At 44.4% G+C, this 12,262-nt stretch overlaps 1 long non-coding RNA gene across 2 annotated transcripts in view; it reads right to left on the reverse strand.

Moving 5' to 3' along the window:
* Positions 1–3,042: 3,042 nt before the first annotated feature.
* The window catches only part of LOC138566020 (uncharacterized), a 168,642-nt gene continuing 159,422 nt past the window's right edge, over positions 3,043–12,262 (reverse strand). For both annotated transcript variants that reach the window (XR_011301792.1, XR_011301794.1), the window contains exon 6: positions 3,043–4,326. This is a non-coding gene — a long non-coding RNA (uncharacterized lncRNA). The remainder of the gene's footprint in view (positions 4,327–12,262) is intronic.

Below are 12,262 nucleotides of genomic sequence, written 5' to 3' on the forward strand. Positions count from 1 at the left end.
CTAATTTTCCTTACCTACTGAGTCCCTCAGCAGCTTTCCTGGATTTCTAGGATTTTTTTTTTTCACCTGGTAAGAGTGTGAGCTTTTTTTCCCACTCTTACATGTGTTTTGCTGTGTGTGTTTAACATTTTCTTGTGTTCATAGACTGTGGAGCCTCACCTACTCCATAGGCATCATCTTTGTACTGTGTGTCACACAGCACCTTCAGTACAGTGACACATGGTTGTCTTTTTCAGACTTCCCAACTCAGACTCCATTTTCTGGGACTGACTACTGTCTCCCAGAACATGTAAAGTTGCCAATGACTTTATTAGTCTTTTTAAAATCACAGACCCAGTACAAACTATTTTACATAGAGTTCTGGAAAGGGTTAATATGTATCCCTTTTTCTCTGTTTCTCATGGAACATTGTTTTGTTCCCATTTCATTAAGATTTGGCTGGCGGCAGTGGTAACTACCCTATTTTTTCTACCGCAGTTAACTTAAATAGCCTTGGTATTGTTTTAGGCTATCTTAGTAGCCTCGAACTTAAACCTGCTGGACCATGTACGTTTTTATATGGTTCCAGCTGGGTTTATTCACCATTTCTTTTTGTAAAAGTCTTTTTCGTGTTTTACTATGCACGCCAAACCAGGTTTGATTCCTTTGTTCGCCGACCTTTGGCGGGCTTCTGCACAGAAGCCTGACTTATGCACCTGAATGTCTGAGGGGGACAGGATGTGAGGGAGGGGTATGAGACTCCTTGCACAGGGTCTCCTTGGAGACCCATCTCGCACTCTGATATGATTGGCTGTGGTGACATTCCCGGTGGGAACGCCGCCCTGATGTGTGGTTGACAGCCAGGCTGTGTGAATGGGGGAAAACTGCATAAATAGCACGTCTCTGGGACTGAGAAGGCTGAGTCGCCACTGGATCGAGAGAACCGATGAGAAGCTGACAGAAGTGGACCTCTACCACGACTGAACCTCCTGGAGAAGCCCTGCTGCGGATACGAATCTCCAAACTTCGATGACAGGGAAGATCTGCAAGGAATCTTCTCCTCTTGAGCTGGTGTGAACAACCAGTTTGCCAAACTGCAAGCCAGGCCTCCTCTGGTCAAATTTGCTGTGCACAGCTACAGTGAACCGGATAGCCAGGAAGAACGCACCTGCTTGGGTTTTAAGGAGCACACCTTTTATTTGTCGCTTTGCTCTGCTGCTGGTTTCTTCCCTGGGCAGTGAAGGACCCTCCAGTCTTCCTCCTTCTTGTCAGTCCGACATTCGCTTCAGGAACCGTGAGCCGCAGGACCTGCCAGGAATGTCTGCCTCAGCTACAGCATTCTTCTGCTCTAAAGGTACTGTGCTAACCCGATTGTTTGTTTCGTCTGACCACGGTGAAGTGTGTGAAAATCTTTTGCAATATGAGGGCTTGTCCTTCTCTATTCATTAAAATGACTTTTCGTTCAAGCAACTTCGTTCTGAACTCTTGCCAAAGACTTAACCACAAACTACCCTGAACTGTGTGATCCTATGCAAAGATTTTGGTCCATTGACTTCAGCCCTGACCTCTTGATTTGATTTCTTCACTGTAGATCCTTTTTCTAGATTGCCCTGCTTATTTACTTGTTGGTGCTGCTTAATTGTGAATAACCGTGTCTTTCCCTCCCTTTTTAAATTGCTGGAGTGCCATTTTGCTCACACTGCATTTTGAGCTTAACTTGTCTAGAATCTATTGGGTGGCGAGTAGTATATTAGGAGTGTGATTTTTCTACTGCTTTAGTTAAGTGAATTGTTTTACAACTGATGTGTAAATAAATGTATATTCTTTTACTCAGAAACCTTGAGTCAGTGTTGGTTTGAATCATAGTAATTGCTGTCCTTTGTGTAACTGCTGATACTGCTCCCTTGCTCTCGAGATAAGTCTGGCTGTTCAGCCATCGCTACCACTTTACTGTGTAGTATAGGTTTGTACCAAAAGTGAAGGGTACTGCATATAATTCTGCCTACCACTGTGCATGCTCCAACATGTGGCGTGGTCTGAGGATAAATGTACCCACCCTTCCCGGTTTCTCTGGGCATGCTGCTGGACCACCAACAGCAGTCTCAATGTAAACCGAGAGACAAAACGAGCAGGAAGTTGTCAGGTCAGCATCATCCAGCCTGGCATTTACCTTGTCAATCAAACTGCAGGGTAATTTCAACTGACATGCTAGTGGACAGCTTGAGGAGTAAAGGAACAGACCTAATACTCCCAGGACAGCCTGACATAGAATTGAAAGCTGCTGGACTTGCTAACTTGCTTCCCCCAGACACAGATCATAATAATTTGCATTGATATAGCGCTACGAACAGTCAGGTATCTGAGTGCTGCTTATTATTACCAATGGTGTGTTGTGCTCATTTATCAACCTCGGAAGGCTGAAAGGATGAGTTTGGCCCTGCTGGGATTCAGACTTGCGCCGGCAGGCTCTGCACGTTTGTCCAAGCGAGCGCTCTACTCGCTGTTCTATTTGACCAGCGATCGCATTTTCCAAAGGAAATGTTGTGCACTTGTTAGATCTCCATTGATTGTGCGCACAAGCTCACCTGAGCCTTTATCTCCCAACAGGTGATGTAGTCTATGGTCACCAATCTCTAGGAGGGACAACCCCTTTTCTTATAGCACTAGGAGCAACCACCCTGCCTCAGGGCCACACTGGCACTCCACATTAATCATGCATCCTTCAGGAGCTTGGGGTAAACACATAGAAATGAGACAGCATTGGAACAGAAAGGCTGCAGAGAGTCCTGGTGCTGCAGGAAAGGGTATGAGGATCAAACAGTAGGCCTGCCATTGCAGCTTGCCTTACACCTGTCTGTACAGTGGGAGCTGTTCACAATGTGTGAACAAATCATAAAAGTGAGGTGTTGTTGTCCTTGTGTTGTCTCTGATGCCACATGTAAGATTATGGAACATAGGGTCTGTGGAATGTGGGTTGTCCATGGCTACATATTGTTCTACAAAATAGCAGATGCATAACACTCTCCCAATATATTTATTGTAAAACAGAGAGAAAAGGCCCAATCTGTTTAGTTTGAACTGCAGTCCATGATAAGCATTTTTATTAGAACACTTTCTTGCATTTGTAGAGGACTTTGAAGATATCAATTTGACAGGAAAAAACCAGCTCACAACTTTGTGTTTCTGTTTGCATCTCTTTTATTATTGCGGCAACATCAGCTCACAATCTGGAAAGGGACTTAGCCTATTTAACAATTTAACATTTCAACATCATAGCATATTGATCTTCTCATTAAGACAAGTAAACAATGTAACATTTCAACAGCATAGCATATTATCTTCTCATTAGGACAAGCAAACAATGTAACCTTTCAACAGCATAGCATATTGATCTTCTCATTACGACCAGCAGATAATGTAACATTTCGACAGCGTAGCATATTGATCTTCTCATTACGACCTGCAGATAATGTAACATTTCGACAGCGTAGCATATTGATCTTCTCATTACGACCAGCAGATAATGTAACATTTCGACAGCGTAGCATATTGATCTTCTCATTACGACCAGCAGATAATGTAACATTTCGACAGCGTAGCACATTGATCTTCTCATTACGACCAGCAGATAATGTAACATTTCGACAGCGTAGCATAGTGATCTTCTCATTACGACCAGCAGATAATGTAACATTTCAACAGCGTAGCATATTTATCTTTTCATTAAGGCAAGCTGATAATGTAACATTTCGACAGCGTAGCATATTTATCTTTTCATTAAGGCAAGCCGATAATGTAACATTTCGACAGCGTAGCATTTTGATCTTCTCATTACGACCAGCAGATAATGTAACATTTCGACAGCGTAGCATATTTATCTTTTCATTAAGGCAAGCAATAATGTAACATTTCGACAGCGTAGCATATTGATCTTCTCATTACGACCAGCAGATAATGTAACATTTCAACAGCGTAGCATATTGATCTTCTCATTAAGACAAGCAACAGTGTAACATTTCAACAGCGTAGCATATTATCTTCTCATTAGGACAAGCCGACTAATAGTTAATAAAACATGTTTCCTCACCAAACAAGATAGTGGAGGCACGAACAACAAAGAATCAGCTGTCAAGTGCAGCGCTTCAGAACATCAGTAAGGCTGAACAATTCAATGTGGAAATCATACAGCTTATGGTTCTTTCATTAGATTGCTGCAAAGCATACATTTCGTTAAGATTTGTCACCCAGATATATCAAAATTTCATCATATAAATTAGTCCCAAAGGCAGCGCCGATCCAGATTGACTATTCAGTAAAGGGCATCATTTTGATTGTTGGCAGGAGAGCCTGTAAATCAAAGAAATGAAGTTGAGATGCATTGCCATCTTGCAGAAACGATAGCATTTTAGGTATTTCTAGTTGCTACTTTGGTTGTTTTTGGTTATTTGCCTTCTGCAGTGGTAAAAACTCAAGCATAGGAGAATGCTTCACATCAAACAAACTGAGACATATCAGGTGGATGAGCAGGTTACTTACTTGCATATTATTCTTTCCGATGTATAGAAGGAGTCCTCCCACCAATTCCTCGTGCATGAAACCTGCTTTAGGAGCAGTCTGGCCTGGAATGTTTGTCAGCTGCCCACCAGATCTGGCTGAGTGACTCGGTGCACACCTCCATCATTATCCCTTGGCACCCGTTTGCTTGTGTGCCATAAGTGTTGCCATCAAAATAAATACCCCCAACCATCGCTGCCACCTTCCTCAAATCCACAATTTGTTCTCCTGGTCATCTGTGAGGAACCGTAGAATTGCTACCCTTTAGACTCGCATTGGATAATGGAAATAGAATTCCAGAACTGTACTAGTGGGGCACAGCGACAGGGCACACGCCAATCACAGCACCAATTTAGGAACCTCTGCCAGCAACTGCCATACATGTCCTTAGTACACAGGTGCTTGGTCGAGAGTATCACCTCCTCAGATAGCAGTTGCTGTACATAAACCTTTCAATAGCCAAGCATGAAGGTAGCCAAGCATGACGGGTCAGGATCCTGGCATTGTTGCACACCAAGTATCTCCCCAGATATCAGTCGCCCTACATAAACCTTTCAATAGCCAAGCATGACGGGTCAGGATCCTGGCATTGTTGCACACCGAGAACCTCCTCAGATAGCAGTCGCTGTACATACACCTTTCAATAGTCAAGCATGAAGGTAGTCAAGCATGAAGGGCCAGGATCCTGGCATTGTTGCACACCGAGAACCTCCTCAGATAGCAGTCGCCCTACATAAACCTTCAATAGCCAAGCATGAAGGGCCAGGATCCTGGCATTGTTGCACAATGAGAACCTCCTCAGATAGCAGTCACCCTACATAAACCTTTCAATAGCTAAGCATGAAGGGCCAGGATCCTGGCATTGTTGCACACTGAGAACCTCCTCAGATAGCAGTCGCCCTACATAAACCTTTCAATAGCCAAGCATGAAGGGCCAGGATCCTGGCATTGGTGCACACCGAGAACCTCCTCAGATAGCAGTCGCTGTACATGAACCTTTCAATAGTCAAGCATGAAGGGCCACGATCCTGACATTGTTGCACACCAAGAACCTCCTCAGATAGCAGTCGCCCTACATAAACATTTCAATAACAAAGTATGAAAGGCCAGGATCCTGGCATTGTTGTACACCGAGAACCTCCTCAGATAGCAGTCGCTCTACATAAACCTTTCAATAGCCAAGCATGAAGGGCCAGGATCCTGGCATTGTTGCACACGGAGAACTGCCTCAGATAGCAGTCGCTGTACATAAACCTTTCAATAGTCAAGCATGAAGGGCCAGGATCCTGGCATTGTTGCACACCGAGAACCTCCTCAGATAGCAGTCACCCTATATAAACCTTTCAATAGTCAAGCATGAAGGGCCAGGATCCTGGCATTGTTGCACACCGAGAACCTCCTCAGATAGCAGTCGCCCTACATAAACCTTTCAATAGTCAAGCATGAAGGGCCAGGATCCTGGCATTGTTGCACACCGAGAACCTCCTCAGATAGCAGTCGCCCTACATAAACCTTTCAATAGTCAAGCATGAAGGGCCAGGATCCTGGCATTGTTGCCCACCGAGAACCTCCTCAGATAGCAGTCGTCCTACATAAACCTTTCAATAGTCAAGCATGAAGGGCCAGGATCCCGGCATTGTTGCACACCGAGAACCTCCTCAGATAGCAGTCGCCCTACATAAATCTTTCAGTAGCAAAGCATCAAGGGCCAGGATCCTGGCACTGTTGCACACCGAGAACCTCCTCAGATAGCAGTCGCCCTACATAAACCTTTCAGTAGCAAAGCATCAAGGGCCAGGATCCTGGCATTGTTGCACACCGAGAACCTCCTCAGATAGCAGTCGCTCTACATAAACCTTTCAATAGCCAAGCATGAAGTGCCAGGATCCTGGCATTGTTGTACACCGAGAACCTCCTCAGATAGCAGTCACCCTACATAAACCTTTCAATAGCCAAGCATCAAGGCCAGGATCCTGGCATTGTTGCACACCGAGAACCTCCTCAGATAGCAGTCGCTCTACATAAACCTTTCAATAGCCAAGCATCAAGGCCAGGATCCTGGCATTGTTGCACACCGAGAACCTCCTCAGATAGCAGTCGCTCTACATAAACCTTTCAATAGCCAAGCATCAAGGGCCAGGATCCTGGCATTGTTGCACACCGAGAACCTCCTCAGATAGCAGTCGCTCTACATAAACCTTTCAATAGCCAAGCATCAAGGCCAGCATCCTGGCATTGTTGTACACCGAGAACCTCCTCAGATAGCAGTCGCTGCACATAAACCTTTCAATAGCCAAGCATGAAGTGCCAGGATTCTGGCATTGTTGTAGAGCACTCAGCATTACACAGCCTCCCTCAGCAGCATCTGTGCCAGAATGGTGAAGATCTTTGTTTTTACCTTCTGCTTCCACTTCATCAGCATGAGGGTGATCAGCGGGAAAGGAGAGATCATGTAGACTCGGTCAAACTCTCTAGGAGCAACTGGGCGCTAATGTTGCGCAGTGCAAATGGAGGAAGCTCCTGTCCTAGGTTATGAGGACAATGCTGCTCTGTTAGTGAGAACCTCTAAATCCTTGCATATTTTAGTAGAAGGTTCCGTGAATTTTATAACCCATCTGGGAATTAAGCTGAACAAGGAGTAATGCTATGTCATGTGCTTCTCATTTGGTGGGCAACATGATCCGAGGGCTCATCTGCAGGATCATAAGGTGTCTTTGTGTAAGCACTTTGAATATCTGGGGATGATTTTCAAGTGCCGGCTCACATGCAAGGATAATATACATGCAAAGAGACTAAAAATGCAAAGGGTAATAGGTTGCCTTTTTAGATTTGTGAAAAACCCCTACATGATTCGTCTGTGTCACATTTACTCAGTAACCACACAAGGAAACTTACTGGGCTTCATCGAGAGGAAAACGTTTTGCTTTCCCGTCATTTGAAGGTGCCCAGAAAACCTCACCTGATGGTACCGGGGCTACATCAGGCAAATAGATACATGAGTGTCAAAATGTTAATAAATGCTAGGTCTGGAAAAGCTGTGCCTCATGATACGGGGGCTACATCAGCCAAACAGATACATGGGTGTCAAAATGGTAATAAATGCAAAGTCTGGGAAAGCCTCACCTCATGGTACTGGGGGCTACATCAGGCAAGCAGATACGTAGGTAACACAATGTTACTAAATGTAAGGTCTGGTAAAGATGCACCTCATGGTACGGGGGGGCTACAACAGGCAATCAGATACTTAGGTGACATAATTTTAGTAAATGCAAGGTCTGGAAAAGCTATGCCTCATGGTACAGGGGGCTATATCAGGCAAACAGATACATAGGTAACACAATGTTACTAAATGCAAGGTCTGGAAAAGATGCACCTCATGGTACAGGGGGCTACATCAGGCAAGCAGATGCAAGAGTGACAAAATATTGGCAAATGTAGAGTCTGGCAAGACCCCACAGTGCCAGTAATGAATTAAGGGCAAGATGATCCAGTAATTTGAACTCAATTGAGATCAGAAGATTCTTGTTCGATTTAGTGCCAGGTGTAGGAGAGATGAAGGGTGACACAGTACTCATAAATAATTGGCTCAACTTTCTCTATAAAACATTGTGCCCGTAGGTCAGCAAGAGATTGTGAGTCTATATTAATGGAGGATTCTTGTTTTTTGCACAAATTATTTATTAGCAGAAACTTTTTTGTAGTGTTTAATGCAGTCTCAATTATCCGTCCGTAAAAAGCTTTTTTGCCCTGGAGTATTTCTTTTTCATAGTTCAATTGGAGCTGTTTTAGAATCTGATGTGTGTCTGCGTTGTAGGAATGTAGGAACTCCAGCATTTCCTTTATAGGCTTTTTATTTTACATCTTAGATTATGTAAAGCACAAGGGGACCACTCTTTACTTTTTTGTGTTTTGTTTTCTGTCTAGTTTAAGTTAGAGGTTCAGGTTGGTTATGAGCATTCGGAACGAAGCTGGTGACCCTGTATCATGGTGAATCTTTATATAATCTAGACATTTTCCAGAGTCATTCTCCCTCATCCAAATCCTCACTTATTAAGGACTTACCTGCTTTAATCAGGAAGTCGAGAAACATGAATGTACATAAACATATAACATCTGAGCTTTTTCATGCAGCCATTTTAGGCAAAGCGACTTCCTGCAATGTGATATTGCTAACCCTTCACTCGTCATTCCAGTCATGTGCATCTAGTACCGAGTGATACAAGTGGCTCAAGTGGTTACCCTGCACATGACCACAAGGGGAATCCCAAATGCCTGGCACAAGAGGCCCCCTTTCCTCGAGAAGATCTTCCCTATATGATGGTCAGAAGGTGTACCCACTGCAAGTCATTGGCCTCAGTGATTGTATTTGTAATCACCTTAATAAGAGTGACTCCAAATGGCTTCAACCCCCTCCTATTCAATTGTTGGAAAACAAACAGGTTATCTCATTTCTGTATGTTTACCATTGTTCCTCCACTGCTTGCCCAATATCTGGGGTGTGAACACCCCCTGCAACTCTGACTATCTCCGATACCAAGTAGAAGGATATTCAATAAGAACCCCATCCAGGTCTGGTTATGAGGGCCTCAGAACAGATCCTAAAATAAGGAGGGAAACACAAAGGTGCTCCCACATTTCATAGATTGCGGAAAGAAGATATTGGCACTAAAAAGAGAGTCTTTCCTGGCAACTACTTGAGTTCTGCATCCTGAGGGGCTTGAATGGTCTCCTGCACGGACTCAAGGCACAAGGACAGGTCCCATAGGAGAGGGCAATATGTAAAAGGGGGATTTATCAAAGGCAAGCCTTTGTTACTGTACATACAAGCCAACCCAAGCAAGACACATTAGATATCCACTCCAATCGTGAGGTGAAAACTGTCAAACCTTTCCTGACTCCCTCCATGAGGAAGTCCAGGATGACTAATACGAACAGTCAAGGGGCTACAATGGGTGACACTACCCGGAAGTGTATTACTTCTATGATAAACTTCTCAGGTGGACTGATATCCGGAGAGCTGAAGACTATCGCTGCTTTTGAAATTCCAAAGTCCAAACCTGAGATTGGCTAGGCTATGGATACAAAGAGCTGGAAACTCCAGAAAGCGTACCAAAGCCATTCTCCACTGCTGAATGAGGGAAACCAAGTTCTGCTGGTCCAATAAGGAGCCCCAAAAATAACTTCTGCCCTCTTCAACCTGCTCTTTGCCAATACCCAGGAATAAGCAGGATGAGAGGGAATGTGGACAGGCCGTGCCTGAGCAATGGAAGAGACAAGGCATCCACCCCATGCAAAGGAAATCCAATTCTGAGAACAGTAAAGGGGAATCTCTGGTCGTTGAAACTGTCTGCACAGAGGGTGATAGGTGGGAACCGAAGCCTCATTGAGCTATTAGGAAAAGCCTGTTCCATTAGGTAAAAGTAAGGGATGAGGGACAAACGGAACTGAGTGATCTACGACAATATTGACAATCCCCCCAGTGAGAGCTGCCTCCAAAGAAAGGACATGGAATACCATCCATCCCATCAGGTGGGTTTCTAGAAAACCAATGGCATGTATTCTGGTTCTTCTTTCTATTTACATGAGTTTAGTCCAGGTATGGATGGTTCTGACAACACCATATGACCAGTTACACATCTTATGAAGGAGAGCATACAAGATAGCACTTGGCTTGATGTCACTGTCTGGCCTCCCACATTCCAGTTCCTGAAAAGATACCCAGTGTAGCTCCCAACCTAGACCGCTGGCATCTATTGTCAGTATTAATGACCTACCTGAGATTGGGGTTAGATGCCAATCTGGATGCTGAATTCCCTTAGGTCTGATTCCACTGCCTGCCAGATGAGCCCCCATGGTGCTTGATGTGAGGCACTGTTAGGGAGAATTCTCCAGAATGGCTAATTTCCCTTAGCTGCCTCAGCAGCTTTGCTGGATTTCTAGGATTTTTTTTTCACCTGGTAAGAGTGTGAGCCTTTTTTCCCACTCTTACATGTGTTTTGCTGTGTGTGTTTAACATTTTCTTGTGTTTATAGACTGTGAAACCTCACCTACTCCATAGGCATCATATTTTTACTGTGTGTTACACGGCACCTTCAGTGCAGTGACACAGGGTTGTCTTTTTGGCTTCCCAACTATGACTCAATTTTCTGAGACTGACTCCTGTCTCTCAGAACATGTAAAGTTGCCATTGACTTTATTAGTCTCTTTTAAAACTCACAGACCCAGTACAAACTATCTTACACAGAGTGCTGGAAAGGGTTAATACTTATCCCTTTTTGTCTGTTTCTTTTGGAGCATTGTTTCTCTCCCTGTTCTTTAAGACTTGGCTGGTGGCAGTGGTAACTATTTTTCCTACCGCGGTTATCTTAAATAGCCCTGGTATTGTTTTAGGCTATCTTGGTAGACTCAAACTTAAACCCGCTAGACCATATACGTTTTTATACGGTTCCGTCTGGGTTTATTCGCCATTTCTTTTTGTAAAAGTCTTTCTCGTGTTTTTATCTGTGCGCCAAACCAGGTTTGGTTCCTTTGTTCACCGTCCTTTCGCGGGCTTCTACACAGACGTCCTCCTTTGGCGCCTGTATGTCTGGGGAGGATAGGATGTGAGGGAGGGGTCAAGGACTCCCTGCACGGGGTCTCCTTGGAGACCCTTGTCGCACTCTATTCTGATTGGCTGTGGTGACTGTCCCGGCACGACAGCCCCCCTGCTGTGTGACAGCCAGGCTGTGTGAACGGGGGAAAACTGCAAAAAAAACAGGTCTCTGGGTCTGTAAAGGCAGAGTCGCCACTGGAATGAAAGAACCGAAGAGGACTTGACAGAAGAGGACCCCTACAACGACTGAACCGCCCGGTGAAGCCCTGCTGCAGGTCCGAATCGTCATACTCCAACGACAGGGAAGCTCTTCAAGGAATATTCTCCCCTTGAGCTGGTGGGACCAACCAGTTCACCAAACTGCAAGCCAGGCCTCCCTTCTCTGGTTGAATTTGCTATACAGAGCTACAGTGAACCGGATAGCCAGGAGGAACGGACCCTGCTTAGTTTTTAAGGAGCACACCTTTTATTCGTTGCTTTGCTCTGCTGCAAGTGTCTTCCCTGGGCAGTGCAGGACCCTTCAGTCCTCCTACTTCGTGTCTATCTGACAGTCGTTTCAGGTACCGTGAGCCAGCAGAACCTGCCAGGAACAACTGCCTAAGCTACAGCCTTCTTCTTCATTTAAGGTACTGTTCAAATACGGTTGTTCGTTTCATCCAGCCGCGGTGAAAGTGTGTGAAACCTTTCACCAATCCGAGGGCTTGTCCTTCTCCACTATTTATAGTAACTTTTCGTCTGACAAAATTCATTCTGAACTCTTTGCAAAGACTTAACACCAAACTACCATGAACTGTGTGTTCTTGAGCAAAGACTCCATTGACTTTGGGCCAGGACCCTTGAATCTGATTTCCTCACTGTAGTTTCTTTTTCTAGATTGACCTGCTTACTTACCTGTTGGTGTTGTTCAATTCTTGCCTAACATTGTGTTTCCCTCCCTTTTAAATTGCTGGAGTGCTATTTTGCTCAAACTTCATTTTGAGCCTAACTTGTCCAGAATCTATTGGGTGCGGTGTAGTGTATTACTAACGTGATTTTTCAACTGCTTTACTTAAGTGAAATGTTTTACAACTGATGTGTAAATAAATGTATATTCTTTTACTGAGAAACCTTGAGTCAGTTTTTGTTTGAATCATAGTA

The sequence above is a fragment of the Ambystoma mexicanum genome, chromosome 1p, assembly GCF_040938575.1.
Source record: "Ambystoma mexicanum isolate Mex_15411 chromosome 1p, UKY_AmexF1_1, whole genome shotgun sequence".
NCBI classification, from domain to species: Eukaryota; Metazoa; Chordata; class Amphibia; order Caudata; family Ambystomatidae; genus Ambystoma; species Ambystoma mexicanum.